This window comes from Emydura macquarii, unplaced genomic scaffold (genome assembly GCF_026122565.2).
Source record: "Emydura macquarii macquarii isolate MOO-44397 ecotype Brisbane River unplaced genomic scaffold, CSIRO-AGI_Emac_v2 contig_705, whole genome shotgun sequence".
In the NCBI taxonomy this organism is placed as follows: Eukaryota; Metazoa; Chordata; order Testudines; family Chelidae; genus Emydura; species Emydura macquarii.
Window position 1 is genome coordinate 16,613,195 of NW_027130842.1, and position 15,520 is coordinate 16,628,714.

A 15,520-nucleotide genomic window follows, 5' to 3' on the forward strand; every position below is an offset into this window, starting at 1 on the left:
TGCAGTACCATTGAGACGCACCCCGTTTTATTGATATACTCTGTTGTAAGATGGTCTGGGGCCAAAATTGGGATAGGTGTACATGCCATCTATCGCCCTGCCACAGTTAGGGATTCCCATCACTGCAAATCCATGCACTATTTCCTGCACATTTCCAAGACTCACAGTCCTTCGTAGCAGAATGCGATTAATGGCGCTGCACACTTGTGATAACACAGCGCCAACGGTGGACTTTCCAATTCCAAATGATTAGTGACTGACCAGTAGCAGTTTGGAATTGCCAGCTTTCACATGGTGATCACTGCACACGTCTCCACCAAGACGGTAGTTCTCATTCTGGTGTCCTTGCACTGCAGAGCAGGGGCGAGCTTCGGACAGAGTTCCGTGAAGGTGGCTTTGTGCATTCGAAATTTCTGCAGCCACTGCTTGTCATCCCAGACCTTCATAATCATGCAATCCCACCACTCAGTGCTTGTTTCACACACCCAAAAGCAGCAGTGCACCATGTGCAGATGCTGCATGAATGCAAACAGTAATCTGGCATCGTTTGTTTGCATGGCATGCAGCAGGTCAGGAGCCTCGGATTCCTGTTCAGCGTGGGAGCTCATGACATGAGTGGCTGTGATGTGTTCAGAGCATGACAACAACAGTGGAGATCAGTGCAGGATCCATCTTTTCAGATAGAGATGGCAGGTGCAAAGGAAACAGGTCATTGAAAAAGGCCACAAAACAGTTGGAAACCTATGGAACGATGGGATGGAAATCACTGCATCTTGGGATGTTGAGCATGCAGCCATGATGCACTGCAATCCTCTCCACCTTCCCACAACTCCTAGCAGTACAGTGGCAAGTTGCACAGAGGGATAGCTGCCCACAGTTCATTGCTAGAGCACCAAGTGTGGATGCGCTTCAGAGACACGAGTGCCATGTGAACAAGCACAAGCATTGTATTTATAATGCTTTTTGATCATTGCTGTAACTTGCATCGACAACACTCTTTAGTGTAGACAAGGCCTAAGTGATTTCCCCAAGGGGGCACAAGAATTTTGTAGCACACTCAGGAACAGAACACTCATCTCCTGCTAATGAGCATGGTTCTTCAATCACAGCGCTCCTTTAACAAGAGCCAAGGCTTTAGCCTATGTGGTGGTATATCTCAAGCACAGGATGCATGTCCTAATGAGAACAACATATTTATCATATGAACAGAACAACAATAATTTTAAAAAGCTATGACTAGTTCAAATACATAGCACACCTGCTGTTAGTTCTGGAACTCTCTGGCTATTTGGATAATTCTCAGAAAGGCTGGAATTCAGGTCCCTTTTTCTAATATTTCCTTGCTTTCTGACTTTTTAGCTATTCTGGAACTCTCCAATTAAGTGTACTCATAGGATTCTCTACCAGCATTGCTTTCCTGGGTAGCTGGAAGCTGGCCCTTTAAATTGGGAAGAGATGAACAACTGCATGCAGGCAGTCTCTTGAGTATTACAGGTTGTTCCTCCTTCCCTTCAGCAAGTAAGTATTTAGCTCCTTATATTCTGGCTTTTTCTTGTTCACTTCTGAGGAAGGGGCATATGCTCACAGCCTGGTTTCAGCAGTTAAGGTACTGTCTACACTACAGATTTTTAAACCTGTTGTTACTGAGCCCCGAATTTGTAACATAGAAAGGCCTTAAAGAGACACCAACTACTGCCCTAGAGGTGAAAGGCCTTGTTTTCCAATACCAATGCCCTGAGCCTTTATTGCCAACTTTATTCTTTGTTAAGTGCAAAGGGTTATCTTCAGCAGTCACAATCTGCAACGTTTCTGCCTCACAACAGGTAAGGGAAATGTCCCATTTTTCACACTCAATGTATTGATGAGCCTGGATACATGCTGAGGGAGGGAGATTGCCTATTAAGAGGGTGCCCAACAGAAGAGTTGTTTACCAAATGATCTTTCTGTCTTTGGGGGGAAGGTTTGGAGAGAAACTGCTCATAGGCTTTTTTTCTCAAATGTTCCCAAAAAAGTGGTTCCCAACTCTCTGGGCAACTCTAGCAGGCTACCAGACTAAGACCTCAGCTTGACCAGTCAGTGTCTGCCATTCAGTTGGGTGGGTTCTAACTCACTCTGGCTTTTAACCAAACCCTAATCCCTCAGTTGCAAACTGTCTAAGGGCCTTGTCAAGCAAGAACACATAATGGAATGAAATGTGATCGGAAGAGAAACTAGGGTGACCAGATGTCCTGATTTTATAGGGACAGTCCTACTATTTGGAGCTTTTTCCTACGGAGGTGCCTATTATCTGCTACCCTCTGTCCTTATTTTTCACACTTGCTATCTGGTCACCCTCAGGGAAACACTAAGGGTTGCAGCATTGTCAGCGCTCATCACCATGGTATTGCAAGTCTTCTAGTAGAGGGTTTGTTTCTTAAAGCGCCACACCGGCTCAGGTTAGCATCTGGAAATCCCACTCTTTTTTTACAAGCAAGTTTCTAGCTCTCTCCCAGCAGCAGAGAAAAGCTTGAAAATGGGAACCCTCTGTGCACCACATAAAAAAGACCCCCAAATGATTGTTAAATCTTATGCGTTTTAAGCCAGTTTGGGGGAACTGAGGGGGGTGGGGAGCAGGCAGCCTGGGGATTTTGCAGTACTTGGGGGGGGGGAAGCAATACCCGGCTTCCCCCCACTTCCAAGTTTGCCCCTCGTCCTCCAGCCTATTGGGCTCCGGTCCCCGCCAAAACACCAGGTTATTGCCACGCAGCATAGAGCGATTTCCAGAGTCGTGCGCCCTGAGGTGCGGGGAGCCCTCGAGCACCCGCGAGCTGGGAGGAGGGCGAAGAAGGACAGCGGCGCCTCAGGCGCGGCCACTGCGGGATCCCGCCGAGGCCAGGCGGGGGAAGGCTGAGGCCAGGCCCGGGCCAGGGGCGCTGGGGCTCGCTCGGGGGAAAATGTGTTGGGTCATGTGGTTGCATCACGTGGAGGCGGAGCCGGGCCCAGCCGCTGCCGCCTCAGCAGCAGCTGCAGCGAGAGACGGAGCAGGCAGGGCGAGAGAGGCTGGCGGAGAGGCGAGGCGAGGAGATCCCTTCCCTTCCCCTCCCCAGACGCTGGGCTGCGGGCGGAGGGAGGCGGGCGGGCGGAGCGGGCAGCGAGAGAATGGCGGCCGTCGCCGCCTGCGCTGCGCCCCGGAGCGGTAAGCCGGGGCCGGGGCCGGGGAGGAGGAGGTGGGAGCCGGGACATGACCCTGTGCGGGGCGCAGCGGCGCCGGGCAGCGGCGGGGCTGGAGGGGGAAGGCTGGCCCCGCGGGGAGGGCAGCGGCGGGGCTGCCTGTCTGCCTGTCTGTCTGTGCGCGCCGAGAGGCTGGAGCCGGGCTGCAGCTGGCAGCTCTCGCCTTCCTCCCCCCCGTCCTCCCCGCGCGCCTGTCCCCGCACGCGGCTGGGAGGCTGCAGGCGAGGGGGGCTTCTGTGCTGGCCGAGGTTCCCTGGGCAAGGAGCGGGGGGTGGTCGTGGGGTGTGTGTGTGTGAAGTGGCTCAGGGAACAGCCGCCAAATCCCGGGTGGGAACGGGCGGGCGGGGGGGAGGCTGTCACCCGCACCGAGGCAGGCGGCTCCAGATCTGTTTTTCTTTTGTTCTGGCGGTGGGTGTGAAAGGCACGGGCCGGGACCGGCTCTGCTGGGTGCTGTGGTCACAGAAAATCTTCGGCTTTAGCAGCAGCAGCCACAGCCACAGCCACCACCGCCACATTTTGCTAGCTGTGTGCCCTGGAAAGGAGAGAGCCCCCTCTCCCTCCCCACTACTACCACCACCACCCCTAAGGGCGGTAGATATCAGCTGGGGGGTTAGGAGATTGGTCTGACTGATTCCACCTACCTGAGGTGGTTCTAGAATCTGCATGGACACCTGGGTAGCACTGTTTGGGTGTTTCTCTTCCTCTAGTAAACTGTATGGCTTGCTCCCTATGCCCCCATCTCTCTGTTTTTAAATGGTGTTAATCCTGCACTTTGGATCTATTGGTAAGGACATTTCTGGTGCCAGCTGGCGCCTAGAAACTGTGAGGAAGGATGGGATACGGTAAGCAAGCGGGTGCTTTTGTGCTGGTGTGTGTGGGAAGCTGTAGTTAGTAATGTGATCCAGTGTCAGCTCTAGTCTTCCATGCAATATCTGTAACACTAGGTTTTTGTCCATGACCTTCTTTCACTCCGGGGTTAGGAAATTTACAGAGGGATTGGAGGGTGTGTGGGGGGGAATTTGCCTAGCAAATGTAATTCCTTCTCTTTCTCTTTCCTGTTATGGGTCTACTGAAGGTTTCAGTAAATGCCCATGTCCAGGGAACAGGCTTGAGCATGATGTCTTGACAAGTGCAGGGATAATTTGCCTGTTCAGCACTTAATGTTTGAATACAAGGCCTCTAAAAGAGAACTGGTTTCTTAAACTTGTACTTTAAAAATGTAACTGCAGTCATATAATCTTGTAGGCAAGTTCATTCTGCAAGGGTGAAGTATGCCTGTCCAAGGAATACCCATTCAAGAGCCACCACACACGGTGTTTTCAAATTAGAGGTTTCGATAAGTGTGTTGTGTACAGCTGGGGTTTGAATATATCAGAGCTGTAAACTAGAGAGATTGAGTTTAAATGCTAGCCTTCACAGACTGGTTGTGAAATTTAAGATTAGAGCTGAAAGTGTCTGTTGAATGACATTCAATATATAGCATCAAAATAGCAAGTGCTTTACCATAACACATTTTTAAAATATTTACAGCTTTGGAGATGATTATATGAATAAAGCATGAACCCTGAATATCTAGTGATCAGTTTTTCAATTTAAATAGAAATAGCTTAGTTTGTATAAAAAGGGAGATTTATGAATGGAATAAAATGGAGTTTTCATTAAATTAAGAATTTTAGTAGAATTGTCATAAAATCATTAAAGCTACTGTTTTTCCATAACAATCAAATCTTGGTGAACCCCAGAGATACTAGCTATGGATTTGATCCTGCAACCCTTATTCATGCCAGTAATCCCTATTAATTGCAGTCAACTGGATTACTTTTATGAGTAAAGGTTGCCTGTTTTTTAATCTTGTAATACAAACAGCAAACAAAGTGTAACTATATAAAATAGAATCTACTTATTTTTTATTCAGGACGAGACCTTAATTAAAGATATATTCATCAGTTTTCTATCTTAGGGGAAATAACAGCTTTTTAAAAAAAATCAGGTTTGAAATGTGTTGTTCTGGGTTGTAAACCTGGCAGCTAGCTAATTGCTGTGACTGGCTTGTTCATGGATACTTTCATTCTACATTTTTTAGTCCTTTTTGTAGAGAGTGTGAAAGTTGTCTTCACTTATTTCATTGATGTTTATTCTAAAATCCTTACAAATAATATTACTGTTGTTTAAACTACTGAATGATTCTTGAAGTAAACGTATGCCTAATGATGTTGTTTAGTAGGGACAACATACAGTGACTTGGGAGAAGGAAAAAATCGAAAGTTAAAGTGTATGTTTAAATGATTCAGTATTAATGTACACCCACAAAAATGTTACACTGTGATTCCAATTAGCATTTTATAGATGATGGAAGTAAGGGACAGGGAGAGATTAAATGACTTGCCCAAAGTCAATATTGGAAGTTTGGGGCAGGGCCAAGAATAGAACCCAGATCTTTTGACTGATGTCCAGCCACAAGACCATCCTTCCGCTCAGTATAATCAGTTTTATAAATCTTCAAATTAAAATGCATTTACAATTTAATATAAAAGTAAGTTTTATGATGTTTGAAACTACATATCACCCTTTCCACGTCAGGGCTGGAAGCAAAGCCTGGCCTAATAAATTTTTCTAGGTAGGACAGATTTCTCTGCTGAATGGTGGAAGGGCACACCCTGGGGGAAGTGATCTGATCTTGATGCTTAGGAGTGGGGGAACTGATTAAAGATGGGGTCTGTCAGGGTATCAGAAGTAACAGTGGAGCTCGCTAGCCAGCCAGGCTGCCAACTCAGCTGCAGAGGAGTGTGGCTGTCAAATGAGTTTGACAGCGGTCCTGATGACATTTGTCAGATAAAAGGGTGAACTGGGATGAGGTGTTTACTAGAGCAAAGAGGCATATGCAGCATCCGACTAACCACTTGTGATCCCTCACTTCCCGTCTTCCCTGAATCAAAACTGTAGAGAGCTAGTGATATAGAATCCTGCACCTATGTCTTTACTTCTCCTTTGATGTAAACCTGGTCCATGAATGTCTTTTGATGCTCGAGTGATACATATGTGCTCTTGAATTGTTGCTTTGTTTTCAGCCATCACTCCATTGGGATATTTTTTACACGTGATTATCACAAGTACTATGTTAGTGTATTTTAAGAATTGCTTCATTTAGGAGTTTCTTGATGATAAGATATCGTGTCTGTTTCTTCTCCCCATCCACTAGGCCAGTAATCCTGTCAAAGAAGGAAATTAGGTTGGTTTGGCGTGATTTTTTTTTATGTGCAGTTCCTTCACTGTAGCTATTCAGAAGACAGCCTTATAGCTGTCTTCATCAGTGCCTGCACCAAAGGAATCCTCCTGTGGCTAGATGTGGGGCCTTTAGAACCTTTTAATGCTGCTCCAGCCTCTTCTTCAGTATAAAAGGGCTGATGGGCCCGTGAGGATCTTGCCCAACAACATCTGACAAAATGAACTAGACAAAGCAGTTAAAACCGGTTGAATTCTAGGAAAACATTTATTGGATACATTTATTGGCTGAATATTGTCATTAGCAGAACAATCATGTAATGAAAAACTGCTCAATTAGTGGAATAATCATGGAATAGTATTTACCTGTAACTAGTGCTGGTTTTTCTTTCTTGGAATCACATGCAGCAACTTTTCTAAAAAGGAATGGGACAAGTACAGAGTGCATTGATCCCCAACCTACATAACTCCTGTTACGAATCCTAATTGGCAACGGTGAATAAGAATTATTCTGCATCTCTAATAACTGAAACCTCTGTGTGGTACTATTAAAAGCAAACAAGAATTTTAGAATGGGGTGTCTCTGTCCCTTGTTTCTCAGAGCTGCAGGCATTCCAGAGGTCTTTGCCTTCATTGGTGTGCCCACCATGGACCTCTCTTCAGTAGGTTGGCAGTACATCTTTTTTTACCCAGTAAATATCTGTGCAGAATGTGTCTAATCCATAAAACTAAACACCAAATCACATCATTCACCAGAGCAGCTTTGGTTTAGGGAGCCTGCCCCCAGGAATCACAACTGAGGAAGGGAGGCAGTATTCCTTGTAGAAATTATAGGCTGGGTTCACTATTAGTGCTACCTCATCTGTTGCAGTAGAAGGACCCACTACTGTTACCTCCAGAGGTCTTTGGCTTAAAGAACATCTTTTTATTAATATAGAGTTTTGTGTTGAAATACCTGTTACTCTGAATAAATGAAATGGGAGAGCACCGATTGAGGATAATGTTGTTGTGTGGAGGAAGAGGGATTATCTGAAAAGTCTTATAAGAACAATTTTGTTTTCACTACCAACTGCGTTGGTGGTTTTTGAGACTGTTATTTATATAGAGAGCAGATGGCTGGAATGGCACTGGTGGGAGTCCTGGGCTGAAGATGACTGATGGTGACCTAAAAATTGCTTAAGATATAGTGTTATGATTGTGCAGGATGCAAAAAACCAAGATCTCTGAGATTTTACTGATGCTAAAGTGGAGGAAAATAATTTATTCCACAGATTGGATAGCTTGCTTAATCCAGGCTCTTCTTCCGGAGGCTGATTCAAGTGCCTCTGTTTGGGAGGAAACTTTGATCCATTCTGCACTGAAAGTAGCTGTGATTTAGACTGAGATGTCCACTGCTGTTGGAACAGAGCAGGATGTTCTCTGTCTGAAGTTATGTTGGTGCTGTTCACTGAAGTTCTGAAGGTACTGGGAGAACTTTTTGTTCCACAGTCTGTGCTGTGTCCTTCCTGGCTGGCAAAAGATAGCAGGGCAGAACAGGGACCTTGGCAGGTGGAAATGGTTGACAGTTCCTTTTAAGGAGGGCAGAATGCAAGCTCTTGTAAGGAAACATACATACAACTTTGCACATGAAACCATTGCTAGACTATGACAATCTGGCCAGCTGTAGACCTATTTCTTGTATTCCATTTTTGGTTGAGATTATGGAGAAGGGTATGGTGCGACAGTGAGTGCCTAGGGTTCAGATCAGCTTGTCTCTTGTTATGCTGACTTTAGTCCTAGTTAAGTCACTTAGAATGCACTGATAATTGGGTGTCTGTGCTGATATTAGTGGACTGACCATTGATTGTGAGATGGTATTGACTCCTGCTTGGGTCTGTGTGCAAGCAGACAGTTTCGTTCCTTTGAGTGATTGCAGAGAGTAATTCTGGGTAATTACTTTTCTGTCCTGAGGACTCGTGTGTAGGGTGGGTTACAACTTGTCACCTCTGCTACTGGGTGGATTAATGTGGAGAGGTGGCTTGATAGATCTTCACTATGTTGATAATACTCTGATCTCCCTGCAAGTTGATAGTGGGCTTGCTGAGGGTCAATCCAGAGAAGATTGAGGATAGAGTGGGGGTAAGCATTAGAGAATGTGGTAAAGATTGGATTGGCTCGGCTCCTCTGAGAGGTGGGGAGTGTGGAAGGTGTCCATCATTTGTCAGCAGAAATTGCTGCAGTGACCAGAATGCTTTCTTTTCATTGGTCATCAGGCTGTGATTCTTTTTCTTGGATTCAAACTTCACTGTCTTCTTGCTTGCCTTTGTTTAAGTTTAGACCTTTTGGAATTTTGCTTTATGTTTTGTTATATCACTACCTTGTGTATCTACCACAACACTAACTTTTTGTTTTAATATATTGGCTTTCCTTTAGCAAAATTACTTTTAAAACCACTCATCATACACGTGGTCTTAAAATTTAGCTCAATCCTTGTGCAGTTTTAAAAAAATGAATTTTGTTGTTCAGCCAAAAAGTGCATGGCTTTTTTTTTGAGTGGGCTCTACCCAATTTTCATCTCATTTGAAAGCTCTCAGGGTTTACCTCCACTTGATTCATTTGAGAAATCCTAATGAATTTTGGGATCTCATCCAATCTTTGCTAATACATAGATGCTTGAGTCCAGGCTGGATCAGATTCTGACCGTAATTAGTATAGGGGAAACCCTGATATCTGCACGGTTATAACAAGTATTCCAGGAATTACATTAGTATGTGCTCTAAGCACTGCTTCTTTTTGTTCAGTGATTAGCACAGTGGAGCTCATGTCATCATTGAGGGGCTTCTGGATGCTACTGCAATATAAATATTAAAAATAACTGATAACCTATTTGGATTAGTATCCTGATAAGATTCCATTGGTTTTTTTTCTAGTGAAATCACATTTGTCTCTCTTGAAGAGTTGCATTTGTTATCATAGTGTATCTTACGCAGATCTACCTAATGGTTAGAGCATTCCTAGATTCTATTTTCAGTGCTGTCGCTAATTTGCTACATGATCTTGCATAAGCTCAGCTTCTTCTTGCATAAATTCAGCCTTACTTTACTCAGCTGTATAATGGGGCTAATGCTTTTTGTCTACCTCCATAGGAGTTGTGGGGCTTAATGTTTATAGAATACTTTGGAATCTCTGGACGAAAGATGCTTCTTAAGGTGTAGTGTTTTATTAAAGAAAATCATGCAGCTGGACATTGGTTCAAACATACAACTGAAAATAAAAGACAAGTAGACAAAGATTTAGAAATAAAAATGTACAAAAAAGGGAAAATAGGAAGGAATAAACAATATCTTGTTGCATGACTCCCTAGCTGCTTTGTCTTTACAGCTGTATTGGTCCCAGGATACTAGAAAGACAAGGTAGGTGAGGTAACAAAGAAGAAGAGCTCTGCATAGTTCAAAAGCTTGTCTCTCTCACTGACAGAAGTTGGTCCAATAAAAGATACTACTTCACCCACCTTGTCTCTCTTGTCTTTGTGTTCTCTATTAGGCCCTAAGAACTCACAATCTTATCTTACATTTCTGTAGAGCATCAGGCACAACTATACTGCTATAACAATAATAGTTTTAAATAAATAAGGTTGATAATGATATATGTTTTGGATAAGAGACACAGGCGGAGCATATAATTGTAGACATCACTCAAACTTTGATGCAATTGGAAGGCTACTCTTCTGAAACTCCATCTGTTTGTGAGTAGATAGCGAATGAAGAAGAGGTCTCTGTATATTGCTGAATTAGTATGCTGTTTGCTTTTATGATTGGGAGTTAGCAATGACAAGATTGTATTGATCAGTCATTGGCAAGGATGTGTTTGTGAAGGAGAAGCTGATGGGACAGTCTTAGTGCGTTTCTGTCACTCCTAGCTAGTAGAAAATACTGATATTGGCCGTTCATCTTGATTCAAAGAAACATCCTCTCTTCATGTTCACCCTGACCTTGACTGAAGCTTTTTGAGCTTGGATGTAAGGGCTGCCTTTATACTTAAAATTGGTTATTGAAACTGAAAAGAATCAGGGAGTACTAACCTTCCCCATGAACAGTTTTAGGGTGAGATTTTTTCAGTAGTACTTAACGGCTAGAGCAGAACTCTTAAAAAGACTTTATTTAAAAATTTCAAGTGATGAAAAATCCACCTCACTCCTTGATAAATTGTTTATCATAACATAACAATGTTAAGTTTATGTTTGTTCTTTAAAATTCTGACAGCACTAAAATTCTTGGCCTCTCCTATCTTTAAAGAAAACAGGAAAGATTTTGTAGTCAACCAAACTTTGTAACTTCCAGACTGAACTTTCCTGCTTCATCTTGGTCTCTTACATGCTCTCATGCAGGAGGAAACACATCTCTGCAATATATGCCGAGTTGGTTCAAGGGCAATAGCAGTAGAGTGGGTTGTGATACTGTTATGTATTTTGTTGTCTAAGTTCTCGCTATTGCTGCTGCTGTTTTAGCTCCATAAGTAGAAGCAATGTTGGAAAAGGTAGTTTAGAGAAGGCTCTGTGTTAAAAATGCCTTCTAACTGTGCTCAGAGCTGGTTTAGGTGATTTAAAAAATGCTGGTGGCTGTAGGAGACTCTTTGCTGGCTTCTGTGGAGGCTTCTTTGAAAATAACTCATAGTATGTCCCTTAACATGCTACTCTGACTTGGCAGGAAATGGGGTTCTGCTTAGCTTACAGGTGTGCAAGATAGGGAGAGAAGGAATTGGCCATCTTTAAAAGAAGAGAATAAGGAGAAAATGCTCAGAGGAGATAATAGCTTTGCCCATTGGCTTGTGAAACATGCTTAGTCATTTGAATCAAAATAACTCATTTGACCAATTACTAACAGGTCTTCCCACCCCAATCCCTGTGGGGGCAGGGACTTCAAAATCAAGGGATTAGTACTTTTAGATGGTGACTCTGCCTTGGCCACAGTACCCCCTTAGAAAGTAAGTCAGTCAGTCAGTCCTTGGAGCTCCATGTTTTTGGAGATGGTGGGGATAGAATTGGAAGCTAGGGAGGGGATTCAAATATAAACTGTGTTCAAGAATGCAGATATATTCTACATGTCTTGCGCTATTTTTGGTCTCCGTTTTCCCTTCTGTGACTCCCAAGTGTTGTTGCTGGGTTTCTCCTATTTGACCTGAGAACTGCATTTCTTCCCCATGATGAGTTTCTGTGGCCTCCCTGTTGCACTAATCTCTTTTCCTTTCCTTCAGATGGGCTGTAGGGAAAGACCTGCTACTACAAATTCAAGAACCCATTCCTAACATAAAAAGTCTGCTTGGCCTTACAATAATAGATTTCTGAATCTGCCAAACCAATACCAGGGGTTAAAATAAATCAGGAGATTTGTGAGACTCTCATATTCTTTGCCATTCCCCTCTGCACTGTTGAAATTCCTCTGAAGGACACTGTCCCACAGCTGTGCTGCTAATGTAGCTCACTATCCCATAACAAAAGTAAAAGTAGCAATGATTGTGCCATCTTCACTCTGCCCCTTGTCGAGTGATCTGAACACCAGCACCAGAACCTCTCAAGTTTCTTTTTTCTTCCTGCAGGGAAATTTCAAAGCAGTGTGTTCATTGGGTGGGGGAGTTGGGAGGCAACAGGGAGGAGAAGATGTGGGAGTTGCATGTTCCCATTTTGAATTCAACTCTCAGAGTTTACTGGCATCAAGAAAACTACTTCATGTTGCAGCGCAGGTCTGTGTGAGGAATGTTCTTGAACTTGCAGCAGAAGACCTTTTGTACAACCTCTTGGAGATTATCAATATTTCAGGCTCAGAATCGTGATGTTCAATCTGAACTGAGTTTTAACTAAAACCCTGTACTTACTGATCTGTTGTTTAATAGTACACACACCTTCCTCCTTAAAACCAAAATACTTTCTCCCTAATGTTAAACTTTCCAAGCTCTAATGTGTAATGTCTTAGACTAGTGTTTGCTTCTAAAATTCCATAATGTGGTAAGGAACAATATTTTCACTATCTAAGGCCTTGATCTCGCAAGTACTGAAATATCTTGAGTTATTTTACACACAGAGAAGGTATCCTCCTGGCACTGTCTTCAGTTGAACAGCTTGCGTAAAGTTACTAATGCTTATGTATTTGCACTATGTGTTCATAGGTTTTTCTTGGGCATATCTGTATGCTGTGTGTTTGTGGCATTATCCTCTAATAAATACTGAAATTCTCAGCAACGAGTCTAATTTCTAACAAAATAGTCCCTTATACTGATCATGTCTGCGCTGAAGCCAGGATGTCATTTTTAGCTAGTGTAGATGTAGCCATACCTGTGCTAGCTTTAATCTAGCTAGCTCACTGGAAAGAGTAATGAAAATGTGTGGCGTGGGCTGCCAGTGCAAGTATGTTCCCAGGAAGGTCTCTTGGGTGGGGAAGGGAAGGGGGGCAAAGCGGAGGTGAGCTTGTGCAGCCTGAGCTGAAGCCCGCACTGCCATGTCCTCACTATTTTTAGTGAGCGAACTAGATTAAAGCTAGGGGTACATCTGCACAACCTGCAAATCACACCCCTGTCTGTAGTGTAGACATAGCTGAATCTGCACATGAACAATTGCCTCTTCCCTAAAACAATGTCAGTGGAAAGTCTGGAAACACTTCTTAGAGCACAGCAACTTTCTTTCTAAATAAGAAACAGTTTAATATGGAGGTATGTTGAATCTTCTTGTTTTGTATTATAGGAGTTATTTGACGATACTGAAGTATATTGCAGTCAATGGTTTGTGTAGTCAAACACCTCATCTTTACCTTAGCATTTAGGGTCAAATTCAGCAAAGCACCTCAGCACATTCTTAAGTCTCACTGAAATCATTGGGACTTGAGCATGTTAAGTGCTTTGCTGAATCAGGGCCTTAATCAGTTGTAAAAGCCACTTACTTGCTTTTGCTTCCATTTTGTTCTCTTTTGTATTATGGTAATGCCTAAGCACCTCAGTCCTGGGCCAGGGCCCTGTTGTGTTAGGCACTGTACAAACAGAACAAAAAGATGGTCCCTGCACCTTCTCTCTCAAACATAGGTTGATAAATGCAGTTTCTGAGTTTTGAGACTAACTTGCTGCTAGTTATTTTGATTTGTTTTCTTCAGTCATGCTGTATTACTGCAGTAGTGGCCAGAAATGTGTTTGGAAGCATCTAGAACATAAGGTGACACGATCTCTCCTCTGAAGGTTTTACAATCTACATACACTGATGGCAAATGACTAATTGTATACCTTTATCAGCTAGCTCTTCACATGAAGTATGCAATGAATCATTGCCATCTTAATGTTTCTCCATCAGTATTTAATATGTATCATGCTTAACAGTTCAATGTGTGTATGTTTTTTTGTAGTTTTTTTTTTTTAAACACACACTCTTCTCCAACTTGCACTGAAAATGTCTAATTTATTGAGACAGGATTATCTTGCATAGTGGATTGTGTGGATGTGTGAAATATTTTCCTGCTGTCAAATGATGTAATGTCTCTTTGGAATTGTAATTAAAAATTGCTGTCAGTTACTTTGATGCTTTCGTTTTTAACTTGCCTTTTTGTGTAATACCCTCTTGAAAGTGGCATTACTAGTACCAAGGATATGGACTTCTTTTTCCCCCCATATGGCTAATATACTACTCCAACATTCTCTTATCCAGAGGTGTAGCTCACACTATAGTATGTATGTGTAGGCTGCTGTCACCCCAGCCCAGGAGGGACTGATACCATGTCCTAAATCTGGTTCAGGCCCTTTTTGCTGGGGCTTCAGCTTTTTATTTTCAAAATAAAACAGTTCAACGTAAGTTCCACATATAAACCAGTCTCCTTCACCTGACCTGGAGTCTTCTGCGGGGACCTATCTGTTCCCTGCAAGTTCCCACTTTACCAGCCACTGTCCTGATTGCCAGCCTTCTTACTGAAGCTGTTCCCCTCCTTTATACAGAGGCTTCTTGGCCACTCACTTTGCAGCTGGGCTATTTTTACCATCACTGGTTCAGTCTCAGCTGGGAGGTAGAAGATTAGTCAGGTGAGCCTGGATCCAACTCCCCTTAAAAGGCCAGCCTCATGTAACAATGTGACATTGCTGGGGGTATACAAAATGCTGATTACAATAGTTTTGTTTTTTTCTTCAGGCCACCTGTCTCACTTTTCTCTTTAAGTCACAGCTATAGGTGTAAGTTCTGATAATAGAATAGAAGGAATCAAAATAAATGACACTGGGAGATAAACTGGAATAACTAGCACCTGTTATGGTGGGGTGCTCATGTCTGTGTAGTTAAGGTTGAAAGTAGCTTCTGATAAGCCTGAGGTTATCTTCCCACATAAATGAACAAAACCAAATTGATCCATCTGAAACTTCATGTGTGTGTCTTCAGGCTTGAAAAAACTTATCTGGCATCCCCTGCAGTTTGAAGAATAAAATGGCTGTGTGTTCTGTGTCTATCTAAGGTACTTATCATCCCTGTTACAGCAGTATCCAAGCACCTCACAACACCCCTGTGAGGTAGGGAAGTGCTGTTATCCCCCTCTTACGGGTGGGAAATTGAGGCCCAGAGAAACTGTGACTGTCTAGGGTCACACTGGGAGGTTGTGAAGGAGCAGGAAGTTTATAACATTTCCACTCAACTTCCATGTTAAACCGTTCTTAAAAATGTAATGAGCTATGTCTTTGTTTCCTGGCCTCACAAAAACACGTTAAAATCAGTTGCTTTTTTTGTCTTTCCCAGCACTTCATTAATGTCTTGATTCTGTACTGTTGTTGTCAATGGGAATTTTGGTATTGATTTCAGTGGGAACAGGAACAGATATTTCCCCTTCCCCCTATGTTATTTTTCTTTCTCCCCAAAATGTTCTCAAACCCATGTGCTGTGCTTGAAAACTTAACTGGACACCTTATAACCAAAGGACTAAACCTGCTAGCCCAAAGGCTTATGAAAGATGAGAGGCCATGACCATTCAGGGGCAATGGCAACAGGAGAGCTGTTGGGCTATTGCCCCATTCTTGGGGCTCCATTTTTCAATATCTTCTGGCTAGTAAATGGTTAAATTTTGAAACTTCCTCCAAGGAAGGAATAGGAAGGGAAGCA

General features: G+C 43.2%; 1 protein-coding gene across 1 annotated transcript in view; it reads left to right on the top strand.

Annotated features, from left to right (window-relative positions):
• Window positions 1-1,749: 1,749 nt before the first annotated feature.
• The window catches only part of TULP4 (TUB like protein 4), a 245,722-nt gene continuing 231,951 nt past the window's right edge, over window positions 1,750-15,520 (top strand). The window contains exons 1-2 of the mRNA XM_067542484.1: window positions 1,750-1,823; window positions 2,699-3,175. The gene's annotated coding sequence lies outside the window, so the exon portion shown is untranslated. The remainder of the gene's footprint in view (window positions 1,824-2,698; window positions 3,176-15,520) is intronic.